Raw genomic sequence first — 6,356 nt, forward strand, 5'->3', positions numbered from 1 at the left:
CCTGCCTCACCCACTGCTCCCCTCAGCAGTGTATTTCAATAGATTGCCTTTTCTGCTCCCCACTGTCTCTGGTGAAGTCTTTCACCCACCGCACCTCTGGCTTGTGCCCCAGCTCTTGTATGCATAGATGGATAAATCTTTAAAAAAAAAAAGAAAATTCAAGCAAAAAAGAAATGGAAAAAAATCTGGCTCCTAAGAAGATAGATCATTAAGGTGGGTTACATAATTTAAGAGCCTGTGCTTCATTTCATTCCCATCCACGTTTTCAGGAAAAGTATACAAGTTGTGGAATTTCAGTAATTGGAGTAGGAACTCCCAGATCTTTTGTTCAAAATATTCAAAAAAGCAGTCAATTTAGGAAAAGAGGTTAAAAAAATATAGCTACAACTCTACTTCAGCCACATCCAGTTACGTCAGTGAGCTGTGTGGTTCCTTCTGCCATGGGTATTTGCTAATACTCCTCCTTCCAGAAATACCCTCCCTAGCTCACTTTGTTCATACATTGCCTGTCTGAGGACACAAGACATTTCTAGTCAAATATCCCTCCCTCAGAGGAAACCTTCTGACCCAGATTATTGTCAGGTATCCTTATGACGCCATCCCACAGAGACTACTGTTTTTTCTCCGTGCCTTTATCCCCGCTTGGGGTGGCTGCACGAGTCTTGTCTCTCTCTCATGAAAATGCCGATTCAGTGCTTTGTCTGCCATTTTATCTCCAAGTACCAGATCAGTACCTGCCACAGGGAATCTCAACATTTATTGGATAAATAACGGAAGCTGATCCAGGCGGGTGGGCATCCAGGTGCTCAGAATTCTTTAACATTTTCTACATAGTGGAGGCACAAAGGTTATTCTGTATATGCCTATTTGGAAGCTTGCATATAAATAAAACATTCTAATCAGTAAGTATAAGACAAACCAAACAGGAAAAAAAAAGTTTTTTCTTATCTCTCTACAACTACAAAGATACATGAATTTCTATCTTTGTACAATTAAGTCAACATATCTTAACTAGTAAGTTTTATTCACTACAAAGAATTTAGTAACTTTATTAGGTATCTTGATGAAATAGGAATTACAGAACAAGGAGAAGGTGAGAGCAATCACACCTTTTCGCAGGGAACTGTGGCTTTGAGGAAGATTTAGAACAAGATTCTTGGGCTTCACTACTACTGTCTGGTTTCTGTTTCCTACAGTGTTGGCAAATAGACCATAAAACACTATTTACTTCATATAGCAGACTGTAGTCATTATCCCCTTTGCCTATGATTAATAATGGAGGTTTACCTTAACTCACAGCTTTGTCTTTTAATATCTCCCAAGTCTAATACATAAATATGTTTGCTTTCTCTAAGTGCCTGAGCTGGTTTTTATGAACAAATCAGCAAGAACACCATGTCCATAACTAAGTATATTTGCTTCCATTCACGATTTATCTACCACCTTTTACTCTTTATCTTTGGGTTAGATTAGTAAGAGAGCCCGAGCCTCGTCACAGCTCCAGCCTTCCCCTTCTTAGGCAAAGAGGTCAGCCATTCTCACACACACAGACACGCACACACCCTCTCACATACACACCTTCACAGACCCCTCTCACACACACACTCCCTCTCTCACACACACACACACATCCCTCTCATGCAAATATCGTTTCCCATTCCTCATGTGACAAACCAGGTGTCGAGTAGCCATACCACCAGTGGGGGAGCCCTGGGGCTGCAGGAGCACCTACTTCCTGTCCTGTGTCCCTCCCTTTTCTCTAGCAGTGCTGGATAGGCTTTCTTGGCCTTTCCACTGAAACCAAGAAATCTTCAGAGCTGGGATAAAATAGATGGAGATTTGAGGACAGGAAAAGGAAGAAGACTCATTAAGGCCTCAGTCATACTCTTCAGGCTCCCCAACAAAAGCAGCTCTGCCTTTACCCCGATTAATACAGAGGTGGTGTTACCCCCAGAGGGGTGGCGAGAGGCGAGTGTCAGGCTTTAGAATCCCCTGCCAAGACCCCTCTCCCTGAAGCTTCTCTGCCTTCTGATCTTCACCTCCATCATCTCACTTTTTTTTTTTACAAAAGTTTATTTTTACATCATTTTGTACATTTTTTTTTCCATCTCAATTGTAATCCCCGCGGGATCACCAAGTCACCCGTGTGCCATCACCATAATCCCATGCATTTCCCTCCCCCCACCCTGTTTTTGATCCCATTCCCCACTCCACCCCCGCAAAATGTCTCTGGTATATGGTTGTTCATTATTATTATTTGCTCGCCTGGTCCATTATACTCCTGCTATGAGTGAAACCATCCGGTATTTTTCTTTCTCTTTCTGGCTTATCTCACTAAGCATGATCTTTTTTCCAGCTCCATCCAAGTTGCTGCAAAAGACATGTGTTTCTCTTTTTTGGTGGCTGAGTAATATTCCATTGTATATATGTACCACATCTTTTTTATCCCGTCATCTACTTTTGGGCATTTGGGCTGCTTCCATGTTTTTCCAATTGTAAATAAAGCAGCAATAAACATCCATCATCTCACTTTTAAACACAGAGAGCAAACTAGTTTCTATATTTAGGCTACTCTATAAAATATTTTGCTTAAAATTATTGTGAAGATTTCTTTCTGCATGTCTTAAGAGTATGGTTTCAGGTGAGAAATACGTAAGTGAATATGTAGTGTTGTGTGTTGTGTTTTAATTTTTTTAAGTTCTGGGACTTTATTCTCATCCCTGGGCTAACTGGTAACCACCTCTTACTCTGCTCTCTGGTTTCTGTACAAACTCCATTCTTTTTTTAAACACAGATGGTAAACAGCAATACATAATCCCGTCTTTGTTCATTCCAAATTTCTGCTAGCTTTCTTTTTCAAATGTATTTTTCTCAATGCCAGACTATTAAGAGAAGGCTTACACACAGAAGTTCAGAAACAATCTTCATCAGCCTGTGAAATACGCCCAGGCATGAGGTTTGGCATTGGGGTCATGGACTGCCCCTACAGAAGTTGGTTCCTTGAACAGACATTTACTAAGTACCTGTCTGTGCCAGGTACAGCATTAGGCATTGGCACAACAGTGAACACGAGGGATCCTTGTATTGTCCTGCATGGCTCCACAAGTCCCCTCCTCTTGGAACCTGTGAAAAAAACTATCTTTTTTTTAAAAAAAAAAAAAAAAAGGTTTGTTTATGCATAGAGAACTGGGGTACTGGCAGAGGTGTGGGGGCAGTGAGAGAATTCACCAGAGACGGTTGGGGAGCAGAACAAGTTGACTGACAAAGCACACTGCTGAGAGGAGCAGCGGGCAAGACGGGAGAGGTCTGCCGCGCCATGTGGGTCACCTTCCTGGGAGGGATTGAACTCGTGATGAAGCAGCTGTGGCTAGCTTCATAGCTTCCTAGCTGTGACTGTGCTTTAATTTGTTGTGCCACCAGCGAGGGCCAAAAAAAAACTCTTTTCAATAACAGTCTTCTCCTAAATTGGTGGTTTTACCATACATGAGTAAAAACAAAATCCTGGGTATATTTTTAAACAGGTGGGTCTCTTAACCATCCAGAACATAGCTAGAGCCACATTTTCACTTGGCTAATGCATTAGAGTTAACAGAAGTAAGAGAAGCCAGAATGACCTGCAGAGCCAGTAGAGAAAGTCACTCAGTAGAACTTAATTCCAGGACCCCAACCCCAGACTTCCAGAATTGTGGAAAGCAACTCAGCTGCCAACCTTAGGACTCCTGGCCTACCAAGCATTCCATTGAGTGGCCTGAAGTCCTTTTGGTTGAATGAGGAAAGCTTCTTTTTCTATTCCTGGATAGTTCATCATGCATACAAATAGGTCTTTAAGTAGCAAACACTTTCTCAAACTCAAGAGTAACTTCTGTGACCCAGATGAAACAATCATTAACAGCTAACATTGCACTGCCCAAAAGTTGAGTTCCTCAAGATGAAATAGCACCAAGTGTAAAGCACTAGTCTTCTAACCTAATTCCACATTAGGGAAAGAAAGTACACATAGTCTGCTCCTCCAGAGAACATTCCTATCTCCTGCCACAATATATTTGCTTGACCATAAGCCATATGACAAATTTCCCCCGAACAAGTCAACTGTCCCACATTCAGATTTATGATGACTTCAGAACTTTCTCTAAGAAAAAAAGGATGTTTTATATTTGCATATGTAAAGCATCCACTTCAATAACTTTCCTGAGACAAAGAAAGTCTGCTGAGAAGTCAAAGTCTCTCCCTCCAGAATGACGATACTGCCCGCCTCCCCAAACAGAAGTTTCCACCATACAAACAACAAAATGAGTTTTCTTTTCCAGGCAACCTGTCACATGCTGGAGATGGCTGATGTGCCTGGGTGGCTATCCAGGACAGCTCTTTGTTCAACTGTGTTGTCAGCACATGGTTGTGCTTAGAAAGAAATTAGCACATTTATGAATGGAACTCAACAAGCAGTAGCTATGAATCCAAAGAACTTAGATTAAATAATTCACTAGATGGGCAAGTTTTATGTACATATCACTGTAATTAAAGGGTAGTACTTTCACACTGGGTGCTCACCTAGGAGTTATTTGTAAAAACCCTGAATTTTTTTTTTTACATTTTCTTGTAAGATTTCCTTTGAAAATTAGTTAAGTTAGATAAACCACACCTGAAATTAAAAATGTGTACAATCAATCACAGTATCAATGTGGATGTGTGTGACACCTGAAAGCATACACTTTCTAAAACATAACCTGGAGAAAACCTCATACCAAACCCAAATTGAGCAACATTTACCAAAATAACAGGTCTTTATTATTTTAAACTGTCAAGATCATAAAAGAAGATGACAATCTCAAGGCTTCTCCAGATTAAAGGAAACTAAGGAGACTTGAGAGGTGATGCCTGACCCTGGATTGTCCCCTGGAATAACTGATGAACTCCAGACGTCTATAGACAATAGTATTTTTTCAGTGTTAACTCTGATTTTGATCATGCTTGCAAATAGCTCTGAAAAAGAATATACATGTGTACATACAGAGAGAGTGGTAAAGCAAATATAGCAAAATGTCAGCATTTGAGTGATCAAGCACACTTGAAATTTTTGTACTGGTCACCAGTTTTCTATACATCTGAAACAAGTTTTAAAATCCACCTAGGCATTTGCCTGCTATTCAAAATAAACATATGATAGCCTTGAGGCCCATCTGACAGTAGTCTGTTTTCTGCCTCCCTGTTTGAGTCACAAAGCATTAAAATTTCTTTTCCCCATTTTCCTCCTAGTACTAGCCAACTTCTCCCCTTGACACATAATATTTTCTTTCCTGTCTCTTTCAACCACAAACCCTAAAAAAAAACTTTGTGATATCTAAGAGATTCTATACAAGACATAGTATAAGCAGCTTTCCATGTAATGTTGTTAGTCTACAGGGAACAAGAGTCTAACAAATTTTGCACTTTGTTGTTCCATTATCATTCCCCACACATAAACCCAGCTATATGAGGAAAGAAGTTGTTCTTAGATAAGGAGAAAAACTCATTTTCAAATCAAATAGTAAAGAAATAGAAAAAGCAGCTGCAGGATCAAGGGACTTTAAGCTTAAGAGAGTCTGAGTTAGGGTTGAGTTAGCCTCTCCCCTGGCTCAGACAATTCCCAAACATTAGCCAGAACTTTCCAGGAGGGTCCTCTGACCACATCAAAAGAACGTTGGCATTCTCTGTTCTTCCTTTCTCAATCCTTTTACATTCTCCCAATTTGACTGATATTATAGCAGATTTTCCAGGGAATTCAATGAAATGGTCTCTACAAAAATATGCATTTTGCTACCTGAATATGAAGTACATTAAGTAAGATCAGACAAATGTGAGTCCCTTACCTTCAAGTAGCAGTTGTGTGAAACAGATTCCACGTCTGTACCAGATCCCTGGGGGGGAGGTGCTAATTCTACCTCCATGCATGTGGAATTTATAGGGAGAGATTATATATCCGGGTTTTTCATTACACAAGGTGTTTTTGATGAGTTCTCAGCCAAGATCCACTTAAAAACAAAAGCTACACAAAGACTACAAAAAGACCACACAAATTAAAACAAAAGACCAAAGAAAGACCAAACAAAAGTCAAAGAAACTTTAAACAAAGAGTGAAACAAAGACAAAACAAAGGCCAAACACACACTGGAACAAAGAGCAAACAAAGGGCAAAAGAGAATCTAAACAAAAGCAAAACTAAGATACAACATTATTACACACACACATATTCCAGTCTCCCACCTCCCACATAATCACCATAGGGAGACGAACCCTCACCGAGTTTGAATCCACACCAATTCTATCCGTATCAAACCATATGCCAGGTTCAACCACACCACACACAGTACACCATACCA

The 6,356-nt window shown here is 40.2% G+C and overlaps 1 protein-coding gene across 4 annotated transcripts in view; it reads right to left on the bottom strand.

The window, feature by feature from the left end:
• The window catches only part of MOBP (myelin-associated oligodendrocyte basic protein), a 38,301-nt gene extending 32,368 nt beyond the window's left edge, over nt 1-5,933 (bottom strand). For 2 of the 4 annotated variants that reach the window (XR_001145050.1, XR_001145049.1), the window contains exon 1: nt 5,847-5,933. The gene's annotated coding sequence lies outside the window, so the exon portion shown is untranslated. The remainder of the gene's footprint in view (nt 1-5,846) is intronic. The other 2 variants (XM_012720635.1, XM_012720634.1) reach the window with 2 other exon arrangements.
• Between the last annotated feature and the right edge of the window lie 423 nt (nt 5,934-6,356).

This window comes from Condylura cristata, unplaced genomic scaffold (genome assembly GCF_000260355.1).
Source record: "Condylura cristata isolate star-nosed mole 26May11 unplaced genomic scaffold, ConCri1.0 scaffold00004, whole genome shotgun sequence".
In the NCBI taxonomy this organism is placed as follows: Eukaryota; Metazoa; Chordata; class Mammalia; order Eulipotyphla; family Talpidae; genus Condylura; species Condylura cristata.